Source organism: Tenrec ecaudatus, chromosome 7, assembly GCF_050624435.1.
Source record: "Tenrec ecaudatus isolate mTenEca1 chromosome 7, mTenEca1.hap1, whole genome shotgun sequence".
NCBI lineage: Eukaryota > Metazoa > Chordata > Mammalia > Afrosoricida > Tenrecidae > Tenrec > Tenrec ecaudatus.
Genome location: NC_134536.1, coordinates 46,823,681 through 46,850,869, shown reverse-complemented (window position 1 = coordinate 46,850,869; position 27,189 = coordinate 46,823,681). Strand labels below are relative to the sequence as shown.

The 27,189-nt window shown below is 40.2% G+C and overlaps 1 protein-coding gene across 1 annotated transcript in view; it reads left to right on the top strand.

Annotated features, from left to right (window-relative positions):
* The window catches only part of NKAIN2 (sodium/potassium transporting ATPase interacting 2), a 1,177,559-nt gene that overhangs the window by 450,874 nt on the left and 699,496 nt on the right, over positions 1–27,189 (top strand). The gene's annotated exons all lie outside the window — the stretch shown is intronic.

The following is a 27,189-nucleotide window of genomic DNA, read 5'->3' as shown; positions in this document are numbered from 1 at the left end:
AATTTTATTATTTTGTTAAAACTTGGTAACTCAATGGAGGGATACCGGTTTGAATCTGAATAATGGGAAATAAATTCAGTGTTGATAGCCCCTCTTATCCAGTCTTTCCAAAAGAAGACATGCACACACTCATTTGGTTTAACAGTTCCATGTGCAAGTTTATTTCTGAAAAGATATTTGAGATGTTTCATTTATAACCCCACCTTCCCCCTCCTGACTTGGTACTGCTGTACTCATTATTGGTCCTGAGGGAGTTATCTGTCCTAGATTCTGTGTGATGAGAGTTCTTCTCTGTACCACTGTACATGCTCTGGTCTAGCCAGATTTGTAAGGTAGAACTGGGCTCATGCTAGTGGGGGAGAGGAAGCCATAAAGAATGAGAGGACTATTGTGTGTTTCGTGTATGCTATATTGCATCCTGGCTCACTCGTTCCTTCCTTGTGGCCTTTCTGTGAGGAGATGGCCAATTGTCTATAGATTGGCTTTGGGTTTCCGTTCTGACCCCTCTTGTTTGTATCGAAATGGTTGTTTGTTTTGGGTCTTCTGATGCCTGATCCCTGATTCCGTCAAACCTCATGAATACACTGGTTGGTGTGCTTCCTCCATGTGAACTTTGTTGCTTCCCTGCTGGATGGCCCCTTGTTTAACTTCAAGCCTTTAAGACCTCAGCTGCCATGCCATATCTTGTAATAGCCAGGCACCATCAGCTTTCTTCACCATATTTTGTCATTCAGCGATGTCGGGAAGGTAAGCATCATAGGATGCCAGATTATTTGAACAGTGTTCTTGCACTGAGGAAGGACTTGAGTTGAGGCCCAATGTCTGCCTGCTGCTTTGATACTTAACCTATAAACCTATTTCCATAGTGTTACCTATAAATATACCTACATATATACTTGCCTATATTTATACCTCTATAAATGTCTTTTGCCTCCTAGTTCTTTCCTGTATTTCCTTTTAACTTTTCCTGTCTCACTATCATGTTTGACCTCCATTTGGCTCTCTGTACTTCTTCTTGGCTACATTGCACTTGAGGGAACCCCATCAGGCATTCTATGACCGGCTCACCATAGATCTTAGATCATTTGTTGTTCCCTTATCCCTGTGTTCATTGACTCATCCCCCTTTCCCCCACCCCTTCCTCTTCCCTGTCCCCCAGAACTGTCAGTCCCATTGTTTCCTCCTCTCAATTGTTTATCCTGCCTATCTTAAATAGATAGACATGAGCAAACAAACGAAATAAAACAAAAAATAGCCTACGAATAGTTCCAGGTCTGTCTGCTGACCCCGAGGAATGCTATCTAATCAGTTATGGTGCAGTACCAAGCCCTGCCCCTCGAGTCTAAAGTCTGTTTTCAGAATTCCTTGGGCACTTTGTTGCTTTGCTCCCCCTGCTGCTTTCCCTTTGTGTTATGCCCTGGTGTCCACCAACCTTTTTTGGTCACTGTCCTAAGTATTGGTTAATAGCCAAGTGTGTTAAGAATTTTCCCAGCCCAGGGACATTTTAGTGACAAGCACACTTGTAAAAATTGGCTAGATATAATCATTCTGAAGCCATCCTCAAGGGACAAAAAGGAAAGAAAGAGAAATCCGTTCTATCAGCGATGTTCTCTTCCAGAGGGCTGGCACAGGGAGGTTATGAAAAGAATCTTGAAAGGGGAACGCGAGCTCTGGCTGCAAGCCGCCACCCTGGCCTCTGCAGGAGGTTTTTGTCTGGAGCGCACATTACGTTTTCCGCGTCAAGGGTGACCAGTGCTCAGAGCTCACATTCATTCTCACTCCTAAATGATGTGATGCTTCCTTTCCTCATTTGACATCTTCAAAGTGAAAAGTGTCATTGCCAGGGAAGCATGAAGATATAGCCAGTCCTAAAAAGACTGTCTTAGAAAACCAACAAAAAGATTTCATTGTAGTGGGGGAAAGCAATCTAAAGAGAAAAGGTTGGACTATGCAGTTAAACACAAGTGATTTGATCCCCTTAATTGTTTGAAGAGCACATTTAATAAAATTGAGTTAAGGTCATATTTCTTAAAATTCTAAATTGAAATGGCATTTTAATATCATGTTGTATAGCTTGTATAAGGGTGTAACGCCACTCATCTGCCTGACCGTGACGATATGGTGGTTTTTGTTGCTGTGATGCTGGATGTAGGCCACTGGTGTTTCCAGAAGCTTAGGAAGCCCTCCGAGTAGGGCTACTTATGTAGTACTTCAGTACGAAGTACTTAGGTAGAAGTGCTCATTAGAGTATTAGAAAATCAGCCAGCTGGTTGACTTACTGAAAAAGGCCCCGATTTATGTTCATTCCAAAGAAAAGTGGCCAAACCAAATGCTGACATTATTGGGCAATATCCTTATGATCATATACAAGTAAAATTTTGCTAATTCAAAATGGATTGCCACTGTACATAGTAAGTTGCCAGAAATTCAACCTGGATTCATATGGGACAGGGATCAAGGTAAATCAGTGCTAAAGTCAAATGGATCATTTTTTGACTTTATTTGAATATGTAACACACTATGGATAATACTGGGAATGATGATAACTCCAGAACATTGAATTATGTTCACGCAGAATCTGCGAGTAGAGCACGTACCCCTTCCTTTAGGATATACACCAAGCAGAAGGACTGCTGTGTCACCGGGTGTGTTGGACAGGGTTCTCTAGAGAGACAAACCAGATTGCTAGTAATTATATATAAATATATTTATATGGATAGATATATAATATAAGAAGTGAACCGTTAAATTATATACAGATAGATAATACAAGAAATTAACAGTTAAATTATAAAGCAGTGAGACACTAGCAGTCCTTCAAGGCTTGAGAGCCGCCAGTTGCCAGTCCCCTTCTGTAGAGAGAGCTGGGCTATATATATCCAGGCAGCAAACAGCAAGGCAGGTCCCCAACTGTCATCAACTGTCGGTCCCCAGCTCCAGAGACGAACATTCCAATCTTGTGGTCTTAAAGGTACCTCAACTTACAGCGACACAGTCCACAGGCTAGGCATCCCACAGGTAGTGTACCCCTTTAAATTGAGGCACAGAACAAGCAAGGTGAGGCTCACAGAGCCATTTATCCCTCAGCCCTCCAGTTAATCCTACTTGTGTTTATCGGCCAGGCTGGCACAATAAACTATCACACCGGGTGACTCCATGTCCATGTTTTGAGGACTCACCATACCATTTCCACACTGACCACACCATCTCCCAGCTCCACCAACAGCTCTGAGGGTCCAGTCTCTTCACACATTCAGTTCTCATTTGTTGTCATCTGGTATTTTAAACTTTATTACAAATGCTGGGGCTGGGTGACAGCTCATTGTAGTCTTGGGTGATGTAACTCTAATGGCTAATGATGTTGAGTATGTATTGACTGCCTGCATGTCTTTGCTGAAGTGTTCGTTCATGTCCTTTGCCTACGTTGCTGAGATTTCATTGGATTATTTGTTTTTCTTATTGAGCAGGTGACATTTTCTACAATGTTAGAAAGAGACTATTTCTTTCTTTTATATGACATTGTGGACAAAACTGTTTCACTGCCCTTGGGTTTTCTTTTGACTCTTTTCATGAAACATAAGTGTCTAATTTTTAGAAGATCCAAAATATTTAATTTGTTATGTTCATATCTTTTTATTTGATTTTTTCTCATAGTATCTTTATGCTATGTATTGGGGTCTCTAAGTTTGTCTCTGTCTTCTCTTTGATCGAAATTATCATACTAGATCTTTGCTCTGTCTTGAGTTCATTTTTTATATATGGTGTGAGACATTAATCTTATTTCATTCGTCTACAAATGGATAACCATTTTAGCCAGCAAAAAAACTTTTCTCCATGAAATCTTTTGTGACTCATTGTAGAAAATCATGTGTACTTATTTATTCCTGGATTCTCCATTTTGTTCTGTTTGTCTCTGTGTGGGTTGTCATTGAATATTGACACAATAGTGGAGATACTGAGTGTTTGGAGATAGAGAAATGAGAGACCTCCTATTCTGTTCTTCTGTGGCCTATTTTTAAGTGCTTCAATAATAGCTTTTAAAAATATATATTCTGAAATCTTATTTTAAGTGAATTAGAAAAATCAACTAAAGGAAATATAGGGGGATTAGCTAACAAATAATAGAGATCCTATTCACAAATTATCCAATTTTAAAGGTTGCATATTTTACATAAGCTCTGAGCAGTTTTGAACATCCACAACCAGCCAGATAACAAAGAGACAAAGTGAGTTCTGATCTGTCAGTAAGTCTACACTGCCTCTTTATTGACTTGGATTCGCCTAAGGCAGCATGCAGCTCAGGAGAAAGATTCTGAGTCTGTAAGTGCAGACATTCCATAAGCTCAGAGATATTGTGTTGTAAAAGCGTACATATCTAAACTTTCCTATCCACTCATCACTTTGAGAGGTAACCCTGACTATCTTGCTTGTGGAGTGAGCAGCAAGGAATGTATTGCTCTTGCCCAGAGATTCGAGCCTAGTTCCATTCAGTGTCGTCAGTCCTTCAGTGTCAGGCGTCAGGGTGAAGCTGCCTTGTTTTGAAGTAATGAGTTTTCATTGGATGGATATACATTTAAGCACAATTCTCAAAAGGCAATTTGATAGCAAGCATGACATTTCTCCTCTGTCCTTTAGACTAGCCTGATATTTATGTTCCTGGCAAGTTCAGGAGTAAACTTCGTACATTCTTTATTTGTCCAAGTATTGAGATGTAAATGATAAGAACACCACAATAAATTGTGCCTTATCTTTCCCCAATGAAGCTTGTCCAATTATTTGAGTGCACTCTACTTTGAAGTTCATAATCATTACCTTCACTTTTATTCCAACTTTCAAAAGTGAGGACCTGATTACTGCCACAAGACGCTTGCAAATATTCTACTTTGCAATATGTGCTGCATATAAATGCGCGGTTTTATAGTAGGGGGTAAAATGGACAGCCTCCCTGCCATCTGTGTGCTAATTAACCAGTGTCGAACACAGTCTTGTCAGAGGAAAAGTCATCTTTATTTCCACGGAGTGCAAATTATGTTGCCAGGAGGATCACAAGGGCGGGGTCAAAGTTGGCTGTCAGCAGTGGTTTGTAGTTTGGTTTGTGCATCAAAGAGCTCCTAGGAATTTTCTAATAAAAAATAGACGCAACTCTATTGCCATAGCAAATTTAGATGTCTCTCTAATAAAGGTGTAAACATCCAACAAAACAAAATCAACTAGCTCTTTTTCTAAACTACTATGCATTTGTTAAAGGAGTCTTTTTGTTTTTGCCTTGGGGAATAGTGAGGTAGGAGAGTAAACCATCACATTAAATATACATGGAAAATAGTTAAGATAATTATAAAATGAAAAAAGTCCTTGGTTGTCAACACTGAAAACAATATGTAAAGGGGCTTCAAAAGTTCGTAGAAAAAAGCCATGTGGAAGCCCCTTCATAAGAACCAAATGCTCAGTCAAATGGAGTGTTTACCTGTTAAAATACAATGTATTTCTGTACTTCTAGTTTCAAATATAGATATCCATAAATTAATAGTTTGGCAAGAAAAATTCAAATAAATCATTTTAATATACATTACTGTTAAATGTAAAGACTGCTCCAATGATTTGAATTATCAGCATGTATAGCATTGGAAGTGGTTAAGGAAGATTAGTTACTTATGATTGTTAAATGGAAATCAAAAAATTAATACTGTTTGGCACTAGGATTGTTAGCAAACATGGATATATGCACATCTGTAACTTCTGCCAATAATACCAAATCATTAAATATCTAATAGCATAATATTTTGTACATTGTATGGTGTCAACATAATTAATCTCTTAATTAAAATCCTTGAAGATTAGGAAAGATAGTGTTTTTACTCTCGGGGATGTACATGGAGATATAATATTATTTTCCACTTCAAAAATGTGCTACAAAGATAAGCCTACTGTCAGCAAGTCTCCTCTGTCTTATTAAACAAACAAACCGAATTCAGTGCCACTGAGTGAATTCGGACTCATTGGGACCTTGGAGGGCAGAGTAGATGGCCACTTTGGGTTTCCAAGGTTGTCAACCTTTATGAGAGCAGACAGCCTTTTCTTTGTCTTGCAGAATAGCTGCCTGGTCACTTCGAATTACTGACTTTGAAATGAGCAGTCTAATTCATGATTTACTGTACTCCTAGGGCTTATGTCTCAGCACTGAATAAACACAAAACTATCCTCTAGTTATTTAATATTCTTCCCCCTTACTATTAGAGTTTTTATGTGATTTACTTCATTAATCATTTTAGATTTGCTCATGTTCATTTGTATAATTAAGATTGTTTAACACATGAAAGTTATGATAGAAAACCCTTCAGAAACAGTAACAGGAGTAATGATTTCCTGAGGGTACAGGAAGAGAGGGGTGTAAATGGGGGAAGAGGGAGCTGATAGCATTGATGAAGGTAAACCCCACTTGAGGGGCGTGAACAACAGAATTGTATGTGAATGGATATATTAGAAAGTATAAGATAAGCCAATAAATAAATAATAATAACAAAATAATGATTCCTGGGGAGTAAGGTGGGAGAGGGAGGGGATAAAGGGGAGCTGATATCAAGGAATTCAAAAAGTTAAAAAAAAATGCTTTGATACTGATTGTGGTAGCAGTTGCTTGATGTGATTGAGCCATGGAATATTATGATATCTGTAAGAGCTCCCAATAAAGCAATTTAAAAATGAATCAAAACTCAAACTCACTGCCATTGAGATAACACTGGCTCATAGGGACTTCTTGTGGGTTTCTGAGCCAGTCCCTGTGTACAGGAGTAGAAAGCCAGCCTTTGGTGGCTTTGAACTGCTCACACACGACGCCTCCAGCGCTCCTCTCACAGCAAACCTATACAGTGTTCCTGAGTTGGGAAGTCTTTGTGGGAAGGATCGTTCCATGTCTCTCCCTGGAAGTGGCTGGTAGTCATGAACTGTGGGCTTCTGGTCAGCAATCCCAAAGCTGACCTGACCATGCCACCAGGTCTTCCTGCTACAAAGAGGCATATCCATGAACTGTCATCAAATGATAGCTAAGTCTTCTGCCTGTAATTTTTTCCCCTAAACTCCAAAGTCACTGCCATTAAGTCAATACTGACTCCCAGTGACGCTAGAGGACAGGATAGAACTGCCCCTGTAGGTTTCTGAGACTGTAACCGTTTACAGCATGAGAAAGCCCTGCCTTTCTCCCGCAGAGCTGCTGGTGGTACTGACCTTCGGATGGAAGCCCAGTGCATAACCACTATGACACCAGACCTTTTCAAAACTAAAGTTCTTGGAATTGAAATGGTATTGTATAATTTTTTATAATGAAAGTGAGAGAGGAATTACTCTCAGTAGAATAAGATCACTGTTTTCTATTTGCCGATGATCTCTTTCACACACATATACATGTTTGCATTAATATCCAAGATTTTCAAATCCTGTTCTTGTGTTTGGTGTTCTTTGTTTGAATGAACAGTTATGATTTGCAGTATGTTTCTCATAATGTGTACAGGAAGAATCGAGGCCAGTTCACCTGACCAGCAGAGGAGTAGCCGTGTGCCTCGAGGGGCATTGATGGGTGTGTGTACTTGGAAAATATGCCTGTTCAACTGGTTTGACTATTCTTTTGATTTAAAGGACGTTAGAGTGCCCCTGAAAAAAAAATAAGAATGTGATATTCCTTGAGATATCACATTAAGCCTTTAAGCCAGTTAAACCTCTCAAAGCATGCCTTTATTCTTCAAAATCTCACTGAAAGTCCCTAGTGCCCCTAAAATAATTTTCATATAACCATTGAAGGGGAGGAACCAGATCTAATTTATTTTTTTAAGCACAGGACCTAACACGAAGATGAGAACATTAAGCATTCAAAACCATGTTGAATAAGGGACTAAACGAGCATGGATCCATTAACCTCTTAAACTGTCATTCCAACAAGCTCTGAGGAAATGTGATTTAAATTAAGCTTTGGGTAAAAGCTTTGTCCTGAGGGGAAAAAATATTCAGACTTTAAAATCGGACCCACCTGGACAGGAATCCTAGCTCTCTCTCTCTCTCTCCCCACGCTCTGGGAGGGATTCAATGAGTTCATTAACAACAGGATATGGTGTCAGTCTAAGGACTGGTACAAACGCGAGGAAGGTGCTTTCCTCATAGAATTGTTGGCGAGTTGGGCACATGGTCCACAGAGCGTGGCAATGCCCCCTCACACGTAGACGGTGATCGCCAAGCAATGACACTATTTAAAAAATTAAACAGAGGGCATTTCCAGACTCCCAAAGAATCTCGTGTTTCTGGAAACTCATTGCAATCTGACGTGACAAGTCACAAAAACTACAGTTTCTATCATTGTAATGTGGGGTTTAGATGAGAATATGAAAATCAAATTTAGGTTTGCTATAAAATTTCCTTTTCAATGCCACCTGTTTGGTACTTTGTCCTGGTGGCGGCTAGTTGTTACGTATGCAGAGTAGAGTCTTCCCTTGGTTTTTCATTCAGATGGCTGCACCTTACTCGTGAGCTCCTCTGGGTGGGTTTTACCTGTCACGTCTTTGGTTACTGGTCCAGTGATAAACCGTTGGTATCCCCCGGGCATCTGTCCCCTTCAGAACATTCATATTTATCTTATTGTCAGAATTGTGTAGATTGTTCATCTGAGTTTTGAGAGGTTATATTGTGCTAGAATATTGCTCCTTCCGTCGATTGCCCCTCCCCCCTCCAATGAATTCATCAGTAATATGTCTTATTCTTATTATTATTGCTGAAGGAGAAAAATCACGTGTTGCCTGAATAGATCATTAAGGAAAGAGTCATGGGAAAAGACATGTTTTCACCAGGGGATAAAGGAGCTATTCACTGGCTTCCACATACTCTTTACAGTTGCATTTTTGAGGAGCTAACTTGTAAGGGAATTTCAAAGTCTACATTATGAAAATACTCTAAATTGTAGTTTTTCTTCAGAGAATTCTTAGATAGATTCTGCCCACTTGTGCCCTAGTAGGTAAAAGTACAAGGGATACGCAGATGCAATGACAAGAGAGTAGTTCAAAGAGGGGTTCATTTGCAGTGACACCTCTGAAAATGTCCCAAGACGGTGAGTAACAAAGTTATGCCTGCTAACCGCAATAGGGAACATTTCTTCTGAGAAGGTCTGAGTGGGGAATTAGAGAGGACTCAGTGTGAAATCAGCAAATTACAACACCCTGCCCCAAACAACATGGCGTATTTTTTTGAAGTACCAGTTTAATAGGTTAGAGCACCATGAACGATGGGATATCCCAAAAGAGAAAAATGGAGGCCTCTTTTAAGAAAGCCCTAAGATCATTTAATAGAGGTGAAAAACTGCTAAATGATTTTGTAGAAAGGTTGCTTCACTTCTGAGTGAATCATGAACTCATAAGCAAGCATGCAACGGGAGATCAATACTGTTTTGTGGTGTACATATTATTGCAGCATCTGCTCCAATACAAAGATAAATCCCGGACGAAACATGCACTTAGCTTTTGGCCTGGCATCCTCATCCTGCTTCTCTTATTACACCTACCGACAGACTTCACCAATCTTGCTTCGGATGGAGGATGAATCAGCTGCTGACGCGCACATTGTCTGTATTTGCCTCAGGAGAAATGAGAGCGGAGTCCTGTGTTTAAAATATAAACAAAGTTCTCAGGGAACCGTCCTGGTGCATGCTGGTCACCAATGTAAAATGAGGCTAATTGAAAATTAAAGGGGGTCTTGCCTTCTAGCGGATTGCTTTCCCTAACGACCCTCTGATGGCACACTTGCTTAGTACCTTTAGCTGCTAACCAAGAGTTCGGAGGTTCCAATCCTGCCTGTAAGAGCAACGATACCATCCAAGCTAAGCGTGCCCATTAGTAACATTTACACTGAGGTGCACGCGCCCTAGGCATCAGGGATCAAAGCATAGACGAGGCAGGCGAAGACAGAAAAGGCCAAAAGAAAAAAACGATTTCCTGGCATTTGCTGCCTGCTGACTCTGGGCCAGGATTGGGGTGCACCTCCGTTTCCATAATCCTCACCTGAGCCCAATTACACCGGACACTGCATAGGGAGGCAAGGTGGTGCAATGGGCTCTGCGAGGGCCTGCTCTTCCCAAGGTCAGCAGTTTGAGACCAGCCTCTCTGGGAGAGGAAGAGGAGGAAGCTGTTGGCGCTCGTAAATAGCTATGGGTTCCAAACCCACCAGTGAGTTCTGCTCTGTCCTTTAGGGGTCTGTAACTCGGAACCACTCGTGGTAGTGCGTGATAAGGACACGTGAAGGGGGAAATTGGCAAAGGTATAGACAGAAAGCAAGTCCAGGGTCAGTAAGTTTTGCACGGTTGTTTGGTTTTGCTTCCCTTTGTTTTCATTTTAAGCCGGCCTTGTTTCCCATCTGTCCGTGCATTTCTCCATGTGGTAACCTTGCCCTCAGAGTTTGGTGTGCCGTGGTGGGGTCTGCATGCACACTCCCCATTCTGTGGAGACATAGCCAATCTTCTCTCCCTGGGTGGGTTAGTGCCCTGCTCCCCCTGTGCCATCATCTCCTCCGCCCACCATTTCTCTCTCCCTGTTCCCCACTTCACCCTTCTTTGTGTTGCAATAACATGTACCCCCTTGGATTTGGTCTGACCTCTACCCAACTGCCTGCACCTCAAACTGTATCCTGTGAGTCAAGTGGCTTCTCTTCCATACCTACCACGCTGATTATACTCACCTCAGGGCACTCATGTTGTACTGGTCCTTTTGTGACTGGCTGACTTCGCTTAGCATGATTTCCTCCAACTCTTCCCATGAAACCACATGCTTCATGTGATCAGCAGTGCTTTTTAGTGCTGCGTAGTACTCCATTGTGTGTATGTGCTAGGTTTACTGATCCACTCATCTACTGATGGAAATTTAGGTTTCCAATTCTTTGCAATTGTGAATTGCACCGCGATAAACATTGGAGTGCAGACGACGGGTCATGATTTATTTCTTGCCTCTTCTGGGAATGTGCCAATAGAGGGATAGCTGAGTCATAAGGTAGCTCAACTTCCATTTGTTTTAAATATTGCCAGGTTGCGTTTCACAGAGTCTATACAAATCTACACAACCACTAACAATGGAGGAGAGTTCCTATCTCGCCACATCCCCTCCAACATTTGTTGCTCCCTGATTTTCTGACTTGGGCTAGCCTCAAGGGTGTTAGGTGACATCTCATGATTGTTTTAATTTGCATTTCACTGATTGCTCATGATTACGATACCAGTGGTTTTAACATTAAAATTTTCTATTAAAATGTTTTAAATGCAAAAGGTAGGTCAAACATATATTCCAATTACAGGCTATTTTGTTATACATGCTAAGTAAGCTCTTTAACATGCATATTAAAATAATACATCAACATAAAATGACACAAAATATTAAATTAATAAAAGGATGAAAGATAGATGACAAACCCATATTATTCTAACAACAAAATATCTTCAGTATATTTTATTCCCAGAAATGTATCTCTATCCTTTTAACTAATCAAAATATACTGTTTCTCTCAATTATAGAGTGTGTGTATACATACAACAAGTGTTGCTCACCGTGCGTGGGTGGTCACTGCATTAACTTGAGATTTCTATGAACGTATGTTATTTTTCATGACAAAGGAAGCTCTGCGCAGACGGCCAGGGCTGCTCCGATTATCTGGTGTCCATTGAGTTGACTCCACCTCTTTGCATCCCCCCTCCCCGTGCTCACACATCATTCCTATTTGAGTCCATTGAACCGTTGCCTTTAGGATCTTCCTCTGTTTTGTGGACCCTCTACTTCATCAACCATAATGTCCTTCCAGAAATTGCCCATCTTGAAAACATGCCCAAATTACATGAGATGAAATGGTAAAGAAATTGCCTTCACTTCTGCAGTTGTACTACTACAACAAAGAGTTGCTCATTCCTTTGGGGGTGGGTGGGGGCCTGGGACAGGCGCTTTGCTCCTTCCTCTAGTAGCCAGAGCATATTTCATATCCTTTGCCAACATCACGATTCAAAGGTATCAATTCTTCCTCAGTGTTCCTGATTCCTGGTCCAGCTTTCAAATGGACGCGAGGATGTGGAAAATGCCCGGAGTTGGATTAGGCACACTTTAGTCTTTAAAGTGACATCTTAGCTTTTTAACGTTTTTAAAACCCGTTTTATTGGCACATACCCATGTATCCTAAAAATTAATAGTTCGATCATACCAAGAAGAGTTGTACAGTCATCACCACAGTCTGTTTTAGGGGTTTTCTTCTTTCTTGTACCCCTATTTATTAGTTCTTAATTACCCCCAAAGTCCCCGCCTTATCACCAAAACCATTATTCCAGTTACAGTCTTTATAGATTTACCTACCTGATCATATCTAGATCTTATATATAGGAAACACATAAAACAAACCAGCAACAATAACAAAATAATAGATGAAAATTTCAATTGAAAAGCAAACAGAAATTTATAAAAGTTATAAAGCCCTTTAAATGTGTCAAAGGGAAAACTAATGATAGCATGTTCAACTTTCACCTAACTAACTGTATCAGCCATAATCCGCTCTCTAATGTCCTCAACATGACAGCAAGGCTGTCACTCTGAGGACCTTTACATCTGCCCCGGATTCTTAGTGACATTTTATCCTAACTCAGGGCCATTGATCTCCACAAGAAGGAGTCATTAGGAAGATGTCCTAGCCTTGAAGTATATGACAAGCTTTTCAGACCAGTCTGCTTCAGGTATGAACATATTTAAGTTTGTTATACAAATTTATTGAAATAGTTATAAGTATTGATGTGCTAATCAATTTGGGTATTTACTGCCTCCTACCCTCCTTAAATAAAGAACTGGTGTACGACTCGGAGCCCTGGTGGCAGAGAGGTTACACGTGGAGCTGTGATCCCAAGGTCAGTAGTTAAAAACCCAGCCACTCTGGGAGACACACAGGCTTTCTTCCCCTGTGAAGGGTTACGCTCTCAGAACCCACAGGGGCAAGTCTGCCCTGGGTTGTGGGGTCACTGTGAATTGGCGATTCCACTACTGTCTGGAATGTGAGCATATTTTGTGTGCATCTAGGGAAATTTGATGAAGAACACAAAGGCTTGGTCTAGAAGCAAACATTGACTACTCTTCAGACTTTGTCGACTGCAAACAGTCTCAAAACTCTTACAGGGAGGTGGGGGAGGAGAAACAAGACCAAACAGATTAGTAACAAATACAGAAATGAAAAATTAACAGGACCTACAATATTTTCCCATTGTATATAATTGGCCATTCGCCATTGTTGCTGACCATCCCCAGCACACCCACATGTGTCAGGCACAGCAGCTCACCATGTGCGGGTACCCAGTAAGCAAGGCAAGCCTGGGTACTAGCACATATTTACTCCTCTGTAGCCAACAGGGTCATTGTTTTTCACTGCATCAGTTTTTGCTTCTAACGATGACTGGCATCTGTCTCTTTTTCACCCCCACAGCACCTTCCTACCGAATCAAACTCTTTCAAATGTTTTTGGCCTCAAATGTTTAGGAGTTCTGTTGGCCTGAAAGGTCATTAGTTCAAAACCACCTGCCAATCAGCAGGAGAAAGATGAGGTTTTCTACTCCCGTGAACAATTATAGTCTCAGAAACCCATGGGCAGTTCTACCCTGTCATGTAGGATGCTTTGTGTCATAATCAACTTATGGCGGTCAGTTTGAATTGTTTCTTTGAGGGACAGATTACCCAGTAAGTAAAGTCGGTAGAGGTTTTACATGCACTTACTATTTTGAAATAAACAGTTTCACATATTTTTCACCATATGGAAGATTCATTAATTGCTATTTTTCCTGACCCTAAATAATTCTCTTTACTGATCCGGTTAGTTGTCCACATCATCATAATACGGAGTTTGTTAGACCCTAGTTAGGATAAGAGTCTATTTATTAAGTTATTTGTTTACAGTTTTGGTGCTGGGGTCCTCTAAGATATCTGAAATATCTAGGAGTTTTTTTCTCATTAAACTCAGGACTAAATACTTTTTGAGTGTTTAAAGTTTTTGCGATGTAAAATAGTTTGTCGGCAATAGGATTACTCTCCTACAAATCATTTAAAATTGGTATTAAATGGATAATCTGATGCTTCAAATTCATACTAAGAGGGCCTAGAATTGACCGTTAAAACCATGATTGTTCTTTAAAATTTTGTGTATATAGTCCCAAAATATTTAAGCAGAATATATAAAAAGCCAATGTGTTGCTAGCTTTCATCGTGACAAGTACATGAATGTTACACAGTTTCCTGATCACCATTTAATATATTCACTCTACTTTGGACAATTAGTATTGTTCAGACACTGTGTTTGTGCTGCGTGAAACGGTTTCTCCTAAGGGGCTCTCTTCCATCACTACAGCTTGCATGTGTATTTAGTCTTTATAGTGTATTGATTGAGAACAGAATATAATCATTTTTTAGTAATATATGAAGAATAAGCATGGAATTCATTGTTTTTAAAAGGTCAAATAAACTCAATGACCTTTTGAAGCTCAGGATAGTTTTCTAGAGACATTGCTATGGTTTGAAAGGGGGTTCCAACTCACAGCCACCCTGCGCCCAACGGAATTACCCACTCTCTGGTCCTGCGGCACGCGCAGCCAGATAGTCCCCCGTCCCCTGCCTGCCCTAAGAAACCTGCCTGATTCCGTCTCACCGTCTACAGACCCACCGCTGCTCCTCCTGTTCTACCCACGGCTGCCATCTCTGGTGGCTCCGGTTTCGGCCTCTGCCACTTCAGCTGGAGATCTGGAACATGTTCTTCGGGCAGGCCTGGGCTTTTTCTCTCTGTTGCTGCTTCAGAAGCATAGGTTCATCTTTACGGTAGGGGGTGGGGGATCGGGGAGTGAGAGGGTGGTCCCCACACTGACTAATCCTCTCTATTAATGTTGCACACACCTTGCTAACGTAGTCCAACCTAGTCATGTGGTGGGAATTACAGAGAACGAGAGAGAAGGGTCATATTTAGATATTTCAATCTACCGTAATAATAGATCTTTCACAGATATGCTAATATGATAAAAATGTGTTCCAGCGATGCACGGGAAAATGGGGATGGTTGTTGTTTGATGCCATTGAGCCTCCTCTGAGTCATGGTGACACTGTGAACAATAGAGCACCACCTGGCCCTGGGACCTCCTTCAGGCCTGGAAGGTCGTCACAGTCTACCTCGTTGAGGGACTTCTTCTTTTTATGAATGACTAAACGTGATATCCTTCTCTTGGAACTTGTCTCTCTTGATAATGTATCCAAAGTCCTTGAGACAAAATCTGTGCATCCTGATTTCTAAAGAGTATTCTGCTCGTACTTCCTTCAAGACCGAGCTATGTGTTCTCTGGCCACGGTACTCCATGGTACTTTGAATATTCAACATTTTACCAACCAGGGAACAATTCAATATTGCCAATCCATATTTCAAATGTATCCATTCTTTTTCCATCTTCCTTATTCACTGCCCATCTTTCACATCCATATGAGTTGCTTCACAATACCATGGCTTGGGCCAGGTACACCTTAGTATTTCAATGCCAATCCTGACTTACATTGGCCCTACAGAAGAGATCAGAATTGTGTGTGTTTCCAAGACTGAAACTTGCTACCAGAGTAGAAAGCTCTGTCTTTACCCCTTGGAGAGGCTGGTGGTTTCGAACTGCTTACTTTTCAGGTCACAGCCCAGTGCATTACTGCTGTGACCCCAGGCACCCCAGGTACAGCGTAATCCTCAAAACAACATCTTTGTTATTCTCTAATAATTTAAACAAGTATGTTCAGCAGATTTTCCCAGTGCAGTATGTAGTTTGATTTCATTTCTGCTCCTTTGATGAGCATTGATGCGGTTCCAAGCAGAAGTAAATCCTTGACAACTTCAGTCTTTTCTTTTTTTGTCATGATGATGTCTATCGTGATCAGTTCAGTCATTTGTGGCCTTTCGGGAGAGAGACAGGCAGCGAGTTGGCGCTGGCTCCAATGGTTTTGAGTCTGATATTTAGTTAAAGTTATGGGAGAAGAGCTCACCTTTCTCCTGAGATTGAAAAATCTCAGGCGATAGAAAATTATAAGTATGCAGATGTCTAAACTTAATATCAGAAGCAATAGTAAAAGCTTATTCCTTATCATTAGGAAATATAATGCCAAGAGAAAAACTCAAAGACTTCAATGTTGTTTATGGAAGCAGACTGGGTGGTGGGGGAGAATGAGGTAAGAGACTGTTGGTTTTCATTAAGAAAATACATATTCTGCATGGCTTTATATTGCCATTCTGTGTCTCCTTGGGAATAGTAAGTTCCTTTTTTTGATGGAATCAATTTTTGATAATAGAACTAAAGCTAAAAACATGCTACATGGTAAGACATTCAAATTTTAAAGTTATACAGGTTTTATTATTATAATTCTTTTGAATTCACCATTGAGAAGAAGCATTCTTTCAGGATGTTTATGTTTATGAGATTTTGAAGTAAATAAAGCTAAAATCAAGTTGCAATGTGAGAAATGATTGAATTATGATTTCACTGGAAATTAACTAATGGTAGAAAATCTATACTTATATGTGTCTGGGTTTTTTTGTTTGTTTACTTAAGGTGCTTTAGACATTTGCTAGCGTTTGACTAGTCAGGTCACTTTCTCATCTTATAATTACAACTCACATTCTCACCTGTATGAATGAAAGAGTCCAGTGATCGGGTATTCCATCGCAGCATGCATCACAACACAGTGTTGCATCTTGGCAGAAATTCTGATGGCAGATACACGTACAAAGTTCAAATCCACACCGGAGTATTCTATTGCCAGCACGTACTAAAATATACAGAAAGTGAAATCAGTTATGATTCACACAATAGCAGAAACACTAAATATTTCTATGAAGTGTTTCAGAATAAGTATGGTGAAATAGCTTGGTTGAAATGTCTGAAAATACATTTCCGGAGAAACAAAAAGAAAAACTTTTCTAGCAAATGATAATACAATCAAGTGAAATTTCAAAAAATGAAAATGGCATTTTGACTTGCAGAATCTTGTTAGTTGACATGCGATTATGTTAATGTAGTAAGAGTTGCAGAGTAATTTAACAGTAATTAGAGCTTTAAAGATAAATGGCAGAGAACATGGGGCTTGTTTTCTTGTGTGTGGAGTATTTTTTTAATGAAAAATAAAAATATAAGTAATCTGTAAATTAAAACCTTAGCTGTCTTTTCAATTTAGTTTGAGTTCAGACTTGCATTGCTGATAACGATGAAGCAAATTAGTTTCATCATGAATTTATCCTTAAATAAATGAAACTTCTCTGGAGCTTGTCTTGAAAGAAAAAATGAAAAGCATTTCCTGATTGTTAATAGAACGTATTTTCATCCACAGTCATTTTGATGCAGAGTATAAGGCTGAAATTGTAAAGCCAAAGTCACTTATTAACTAAGAGAAATGCAGTCTACCTAGGACTGATAGATGATAAAAGACAATAAAAATCAGTGAGTTTGTGGATTACTGTTTGTAAGATATTGACTGATTTTGATATAACTTTGATCAATTTTAATGTCATACGAAAATAAAAGTAGTACTATCCATGGCAAACAATCTACTCTCAGCTTCATTCTTGAACACTAAAATAGAAGTAAATCAATGTGACTGCAAGTTAATGGTTATAAATTGGATATGGGAACCGATCCTTTTGTGCAAATCTGTTATATATATTTTTTCAGTTAATTCATTTAACATACAGCATGAGTCAAGAAATCTGTTAGCTAAAGAGGGTGTATTAACAAACTGATAATAATAATTATAATAAATACAACACTGATCTTTCAGGGATGATATTATGAGAATCGGTATGTAGGAGTCCTAAAGAATTATTTTAGGGAGGTGATCCAGGGCCAGTTTAGCCTTAATGCTTCCACATCCCTATCATCCACCCCATGTACTTAGAAGTAGAACCTGTTCCTGAGAGTTTTCCATGGCTGACAAACTGCCAGCAGACCACCCCCCCAGACCTTTCTTCTGAAGCCTCTCTAAATGGCCTTGGACCTCCGGCTTTCCTGTGAGCAAATGATTGTATTAAACATATGTGCACACCATGAATAATGAGATTCTACCTTTATGGAAAAAAACAAACCAAATAAAACATGGTAAGCAAATTAATTTTTCCCAATAAGAAGACTATCCTCTTCTAAGAACAAAACTACAAATATGTTCATGCAGGAACAATCACACATGTGTTCGGTTTATTTTCTTTTTCGTTCAGACTCAGTGGCGTCCAGTGCTGAAAGACAAAAAGACAAGGTCTCCGTCACGTTCAGGGTGGGAGGGTGCTGGCACTTCATGACTGTTCCTTCGCCTCGCTTCACTCCACATGACTTGCACCGATTTACAAAAAGAGACAAACTGTCCCCTCATGGAGTTTGCATTACAGTTTTTCAAAAACACAAAATAAACCAGTTCTTCAAAGAAAGCCGAGAGGGAGGAAAAGCAGAAAGAAGGAATCATGGGAAGGACACAGAGAAGAAAGCAAAGATAGGAAGGAGAGAGGGAGAGAACGGAGGATGGGAAGGATGGAAAGGCAGGAAGGAGCAGCGTGGGGAAGACCAGTTGAGAGAAAGATGATAGTTAGTCTCATGGGGAAAGGAACGCAGAAAAAGCAGTTGGAAATAGCAGCTGACTGGATGCAGGGTTAAAGAGGGTGTTCAGTGCCAAAGGGACCAGGTAGGTATAAGGCACCATGCAAAAAAAAAAAAAGAATATATATATGTATGTATATGTGTGTGTATGTATATATATATATATATATATATATATATACATACATATATATAATAGTGAATGAAGGGAGAAGTGCAGCAGAGTGGAGACCCAAAGCCCATTTGTTGGCCACTGGAGATCCCCTCACAGAGGGGTTTAGGAGAGGAGATGGGTCAGTCAGGGTGCGAGGTAGTACCGATGAAGAACACAGCTTTCTCCCAGATCCTGGATGCTTCCTCCCCCCAACTACCGTGATCTGAATTCTACCTTGCAGGACTGGATAGGGCAGAGGTTGTACACTGGTGCATATGGGAGCAGGAGGCACAGGGAATCCAGGGTGGACGATACCTTCGGGACCAGGGGTGTGAGGGGTGATACTGGGAGAGTGGAGGGTGAGTGGGTTGGAAAGGGGGAACTGATTACAAGGATCCACATGTGACCTCCTCCCTGGGAGATGGACGGCAGAAAAGGGGGCGAAGGGAGACTCCGGATAGGGCAAGATATGACAAAATAACAATCTATAAATTATCAAGGGCTCCTGAGAGAGGGGGGAGCGGGGAGGGAGGGGAAAAAAAAGAAGACCTGATGCAAAGGGATTAAGTGGAGAGCAAATGCTTTGAGAATGAGTAGGGCAAAGAATGTACGGATGTGCTTTATACAATTGATGTATGTATATGTATGGATTGTGATAAGAGTTGTATGAGCTCCTAATAAAATGGTTTTTTTTAAAAAGAGGGTGTTCAATAAATGTCTGACTGCGAAGGGGATCTTTCAGTGAAGACCCAAAAGAAGGGAGAAGCAAGGCACGGAAATTCTTAGAGGAAGACTTTTCCAGGCAAAGGCAATGCCAGGAATCTAGGCCCTTGCCCAGAGCGAACTGAAGTCTGCTTGCTCCGGCATCAGGAGAGCAGGTCCATGCAGCAGAAGCAGCAGTAGGGATCAGAAGGAGGAGAGTCGAGGGTGGTAAGGCATAGTCAAATAGTCAGGTGTGCTCAAACCAGGCAAAGACAGTGTTTTAAGGTGAAGAGAGTAGTCGCTGAGTGGCATTCTGCTGAGAGATTGTACAAAACTTGAACCTAGAAAGGACAATTTGACCTGGTCGCATCAATTGGTGTCAAGAACAAAAGCACTTTGTATACTACGGTGATGGTGGTGACCTATCTGACAAACCAGAAAACAAACAAACAAAAAACACTGCCATTGAGTTGACTCTGATAGCGACCCCATCTAGAGTTTGTGAGACGCTAAGTTTTTACAGGTGCAGAGCTTCACCTTTCTCCCAAGAAGTCATTGGTGGGTTTGAACTCACACACCTTAAGTCAACAGTTACCCAAAACCACCAGTAGGAAGGAAGCTAATGGAAAGAGTTAGGACAGGCAATTTTAATTAAATGTCAAATGAGATCCTAATTAGAGGAAGAAGTGGGGACAGGGTGAACTTTTTCCCTTTTGTTCTTTGCAAAAACTCCCAAACTAAACTCACTGCTATTGAGTTGATTCTGGCCCATAGAAACACTGTAGGCATTCCGATGCCCCTGTGAGTTTCCAAGAGAAAACCTTGTCTTCCTGAAGAACAGCTGGTGTGTCCCAACTGCTGACCTTGAAGCTAGCAGCCACGAAAGCACCACAGATCATGTTGTTCTTTGGGAAACATATGCAAATTGATGTAGACAATCAAATATAAGGGAAAATGATGCAGGGGCAGGGGGTGGTCAGAAATGTTGGAGCAATCTCTTTAAATACGTGAGAAACCAAAGAGCCTTGTTTTTGTTCAAAAAGGTTGCCATTTTTCCTACCAATTTCTTCTCTTTGTCTCACACTTCCTGACCTCTCTACGTTGGTCCCATCATTTACATAATAAATGGCTTTGTCAAGGCATGTGCAACAATTTCCTTCATGATATTTCATTGAATTGAATGCTTCTGAAATTGAACCATACTCCCTGCCATCACGTTGATGCTGACTCATAGCGAGCACCTGGCTGTCAAGAAGAGTCCGTCTATCACGATGTCTGTGTGAATTTGACAGGTGATGGCATAGAAAGATATGTGCTGGACTCCCAACAGCAAGTTCAACAATTACAAACCACTTTTCAGGAAAAAGACAAGCCTTTCTCCTCCTGTGAAGAGTTAGTCTCAGAAACCCACAGGAGCAGTTGTACCCCATCCTAGAGGGTCCCTCTGAATCGACTCGATGGCAGTGAGTATGCATGAGATATGGAGTCCAAGTGGCATCATTCCTTATGGGTCGGTCTGTCAAAGATGAAGTTTTCTGCTCACATAAAATGGTCAGCCTCTGAAAGCCAAGGGAGCAATTCCTACTCTGCCCCAAAGGGTCCCTATGAGTTAGCACTGATGACAGTCAGTTTGTTTGGGGGGGGGGGCCGATTTGTACATGAAGTACCTAGTCAGAATCAAGTAAACCACATCTAACAAAGATAAAGATAAAAAATAGTATTCGAGTCCTGTGTGATGTGAGTGTGTATATGCTCAGCTGCTAGTCAAAAGGTTGCTAGTTCAAATTTATCTCTAGGGCCCGTGGAAGAAACCCCTGCAATCAACTCCAGAAGACTACGGTCACTAAATAGAGTTCTCTGACAGCACGAAACACCATGACTCCAAATCAATTAGAAGGCAATTGGATTTATTTTTCCTTTATAAAGATAAAACCACTGTATGTATTTTTTAAAAGTAACTTAATGAAAACAAGTCAGCCCCAACTGTGTTTTATTTTTATGTCCCATTTAGATATTCTTCCCAATTAATATTTGGTAAGAACATTGCTTCCAATAAATCATCTGCCTGCTTGGGATAGTTAGCCCCTAACATTAGATGTCAAAAACAATGAAAATAGAGATATATGCAAAGAAACACAAAAGGAGAGTGTCTCCTGTCTGTCTGCATACATGTCAAGAAAAGGATGCTGAGTGGCAATGTGTCGAAATAGATAGTGAACAAAATAGGTATAGTTTCCTTAGTCGACTCTGTATATGGAGCAGAATTTTAGCAGTGTGGGCCTCTGGCCTTAGAACTTTATTTTTTAATGATATTCCAATTTATCCCCGTCATGAAGAAAACACTGGGAATTAACACTCTTCCTCATAGTATGCCCCAAGTAAGGGAGCCAAAGCCTGTCATTCTCATTCCTAAGGAGAATTCTGGCTGTGCTTCTTCCAAGACAGATGTGCTTTTGCTTCTCGCAGTCTGTGGTATATTCAACCTTCACCAACACCACGACTCAAAGCCATCCATCTTGCTTCAGCCTCCCTGGTACATGTCTAGCTATTGTGTGCATAGGAGGAGGTTAGATATACTATGGAATGGATCAGTCTCACCTTCGTGTCATTTCTGTAGGTCAGGATGTTGATCCTTTAGCTATAGATAGCTCATCATTCATGTGTTCATTTCATATTTTACCTATTGATGAGTGTTAAGAACTGTCTAGTTATAAAAGTAGAGATGAAATAAAAAGACACTCAACTGAAATATTTTCAATCATGTGTGTGATCAGTAAGACTTGCTATAGTTGGTGCAATTGAGTTGGCTCCAGTGCACAGAGACCTCCTGTAAAACAGAAACAAATCCCCCTGGCCCTGCACCTGCTAATAATTGCCCTTTGAGCCTTTTGCTACAGCCATTGCGTCAATCTGTTTAGTAGAAGGTCTTCCTCTTTTTTTCACTTGCCAACTTTATCAAGCATAATCCTCTTCTCTATGAATTGGTGTCTCCTGAGATCATGTTCAAAATACATGAAACAAAGTCTCACTATCCTAGTCATTAAGGACAATTCTGGCTGAATTTCTTTCAAATATTGAAGGATTAAGGTTTATAATTAAAAATAAAATAACTGAATTTGTTTTAGGAAACAACTTATACTTTATATTAAAGGACATTCAAACTCTGTAACTATTTTTCACTGTTAGTATTTCCTGGCCATATATTCAGGTGAAGACATACAGGTAAGTGCTTGGCTTGTTAGAAGATTGATAGTTCAAACCCACCCAGAATCACATTGGAAGGCAGGTCTGGTGCTCTGGTTCCAGAAAGTCAGTTTTACGCTGCATTTTTGGAGTTTCCATGAGTGAGAACGGACTTGGCAGCAAGTACCAAGGAGCATATCATTTATTAATCACATCTTTAGTTTAAAAAGAGAAAGAGAAAATATATATACTAACCGCTCTGCCTTTGAGTCTATTGCATTACATATATAGCTATTCATAATTATCTGAAATAATGAGATTTATATCCTACTGGCTTATGATTATTTGCCCCAATATTACATTTTGATCCCTTTTTTCATCTCACTAAGATATCCTTACCATTAGAAACCCTTTTAGAATTGTTTTTACCTGCTCTGACTTTTGGATAAGGAAGTAATGAATTCTTTCTACAGTACGTAATGTGGAACATTGTGACATTATAAAACCTACACTGTTGTCAAGAGTTATGATAATGTGTTTAGAAACAAATATCTGTGTAAAATATTCATACAAATATAGGGAAACTTTAAAATACACTCATTTAAGGGCCATTTTCATAATATACCATATATATATATTCACTAATTTGAAGAATTTTTTTTCATTTTAGTTGAAGGATTTTTGTCCAGCTGCACAAATACCTCTGAGACACAGAGAGAATTATACACTTCCATCCAGAAACTCCTGATTAAAACCAAGATGGGTTCTCTAGAAACCTGGGGTACACGGGATGGGGAGTGGTTCCGTGTTGATGTTTGTACACAGTCACTCTAGAAGCGGGCATTTATAGTGGAAGCAGGTAGACAGACCTCAATTATATGCTGCGATTTCAGTTTGCTATAAAGTGTTCGAAGATTTCAAAAGCACAACTGAAGTAGTTGAGAACGTCAAAGAATCAGCCAAGTGTGTCAGGAGATAATGGGCATTCTCAATTTCAGCAGAATTTCGGCAGAGTACTTGCCTGACAAAAAGATATAGAATAACTTTAAGGTTTTTTGTTTTCGTTTTTTTCTATGTAATCTATTAGGCCAGGGGATATTATGCGAACCCCCCCCTGTTTTTAATTGTTAATATGAACCTGATAATTAATAGGCATCACTGAAATGAGGACAGCATACTACTGCTCTCTGTAAGTATATGTGAAATAAAGGGACTTCAAAGCTTAGATGTGTTTGAGTGGCCAGTAAGGGTAATGGAGGCATCCGTTTTGATCAGCATTTTATTTTCAAATTATCGGGGTATAGGAGTAGAGCAGGAGACTACCAGTTATATGTTATGCAGATTTCCAGGAGACACATTTTTGTTATTTTCCATGAGACTTTCCTCTATGGTTGCTTTCATTGACTTTGTGGCTTATCCTCTCACATTTTTAAGTTCTGTCTTCTCTTTACAACATCGTTACTGTATTGCCCTTGGCAGGAGGTCAAGCATCACAGTGGTGGCTCAGTGGTGGCCGTCTTGCTTTCCTTGTAGATTCGCGTTAGATCTCGGGCTAATGTACTTCCCTGCTCATTTCTCAAGGAAGGGTCCCCTGCTGCTATGGTGTTAGACAGGGTTCTCTGACTTTATAGACTGACTCCAAGAGAGGCCTGTAATGTACTTTTGAAAATCAACCTGTGAGAAGTTTATGAGATATAACAGTACAGTCACAGTGCAGGGGGTTCCCATTGGGCAGAGCCACCTACACGGCAGCTAACCATGACCATCACCGTGACATAAAACAGATTTTACCGCATGTTTAGTTCTAATTCCTGGCTGTGTCATTTGAGACTTCTTACTGTCTTCTTCCTTTCCTTTTCATACCATCATATTATTATTTTTGACTGAGAATTTTTCTGCATCTCTTTAGTTGGAAAATATGAGTAGCTGTATTTGAATCTAGACTCTGGTAAGGCACAGAGCTGAGAAATTTACTGTAAGCGGTTGACCATGAGGATGCATGGTGTCTTCTTTTAACAAGTAAGAATGGTTTTCAATAAGCTTAATCAATCTGTCAGGGAAGATTTTAGATGGGGTCTGAGGAGGTATTTTCTTTTTATTTATTGTGTTATTACTTATGACGAATTTAGCACTTACACACAGGTATCCTTTATAAGAAGCACTTTACAAATAGCTTCGCGTTCTCACAATGACCCTGTAAGAAATAAAAACGGAGTATTTATAACTTCTATTTCATAGGTGAACTGCTGAGGCCACACATTTTTACTATTGTGCAGTTAGCTCTTTGAGAGAAATGTCTTTTCAAGTTTGTAAGATTCACCATTGCTATTCCCATGAAGGGCAGAAGAAACAAAGGTCAATGCTCTGAATCCAGCAGCATAATGTCTAACCATATTGAGTGGAATGTACCTCTGCTAACTAACAGGAAAGAGGGGTGAGGCTCGATCAGACAGCTCTGTGTGGATCCCCGCCTCCCCCCGCCCCATTGTGTATCAATGTGCTGCGCTTCACTGAGACCCTGGCCGAGGCTTCGCGACACAGTGGTTGATTTGGGTGACTAGCAGGACGGCAGAGCTCTCGTCACTCTGCTGCTTTGCAAAACTAGTCTAATACTGAAGCTGGCATTTACACGGCGCATATTTCTCCAAGGACTCCAGTACTGGTGTGCTTCTGTAAGCTTTGTGGACATATTAGCTTTTAATCTGATTTTTATTATAATACATTTACGATATTTGCAGATGCAAACACCTTTAAATTAAAGGAGTTGTATTAATATTCATGTTATTGTTTTAGATTTGGAGAGTATTTTTTTTCTCTAACCATATTCACTAATCTTTAACATTTTCAGTGATGGCATCGGTTTTATTTGCAGCTGCCACTCATTAAGGACCGGTTATTGATAGACTCAGTGCCCAATGAACCTTCCCCACTGATTCCTTTATTGGCCAAAATATCACTGCTGACTCATATGGACTCCGTGTGAGTTTCTGAGACTGTAGCTGTCATGGAAGTGGAAAGAACACCTTTTCTCCCATGGAGCTGCTGGAGGATTTGAACTGCCAGCCATGCGATCGCTGCCCAACATGCAATCTCAACACCACAAGGTCACAGCCCAACATGCAATCTCAACACCACAAGGGCTCCTCCTTACTGACCAACCTAGGTCTAAATATGATTGCTTAGATGGTAAGTAATCCCTCCTAGTTAGGAAAAGATTTCCATCGTTTGATAGATTACATAAAATGGCCTTCTGGGCCCAGCTGGACATACAAGTGTGCATGTACTGTGCAGTACTCGTGATTGTGAGCTCTGTGTTCTAGAAATCAGTTCTCCAATCTGTGCTGACTATAGCTCTGTGGCCATATTTTTCTGTTGCAGTGGAATTAATCTTTAATATGCATGCAAATTGATTCCCTTTAAATGTTACTTTTAAACTCTTCCCCTATGCAAAGTAATATTCAAAAGAAAATATGTTGAGGGCCTATTGTCTGATATCATTCATTCTAGTATAGGAAGCTTTTTTTATTAGAAAAATATAGGCAACCAAAGTAAGCGAATTCTTGTCTTGCAAGCTGACAAAGATTATACTACTAGTAGTCAAGAGATAAAGGAATTATAGATAATGTTATAGTTCTCAATCCATGGCAGACACAACTTAGGGAATTTGTAGTTGAAGGATGTTTCCAAATTATATTGGTGTATATTCTCTCCTATCCTAGTTCAAATGAGATTAAATTAGGTATTTTCTTGATGGACAGAGTAAAAGAAATTGAACAGAAATTATTTTAAAAGTGGGTAAAGGGGGAGTATGACATAACAGTCTCAAAAATCAGTATGAATTTATATAATTGTTGGCAATACTTCAGTTTTAAGTAAGTTCAAATAAATCTAAGACTCCTTTTAATAAACCTTAAATATATATGCTATATATATGCTATATATATAATGAGAGGGGAATAGAAATATGCACTCATATCTATATGTTAAGAATTAAGATTTCAGATGGACATTGGGCTTCAACTCAAGTACTCCCTTAACAGAAGAACACTTTGTTCTAACAATCTGGCATTCTATGATGCTCAGCTTCCTGACATGATCACTCAAGACAAAATGGGTGCATAAGCAAATGTGGTGAAGAAAGCTGATGGTGCCTGATTATCAAAAGATATAGCATCTGGGCTTTTATAGGCTTCAAGATAAACAAGCAGCCATCTAGCTCAGAAGCAACAAAGCCCACATGGAGAAGCACACCAGCCTGTGTGATCATGAGGTGTCGATGGGATCAGGTATCAGGCATCTAAGACCAGAGCAAAACTGTATTCAAGGTGAATGGGTGGCGGGGCTTGGAGTGGAGACTCAATGCCCATGTGTAGACAATTGGACATGCCCTCACAAAGGGGTCACAGAGAAGAGATGAGTCAGTCAGGGTATACCGATGAAACACACAACTTTCCTCCAGCTCTTTGATGCTTCCTTCGCCCCTCTATCATGACCTCAATTCTACCTTACAAATCAGATTAGACCT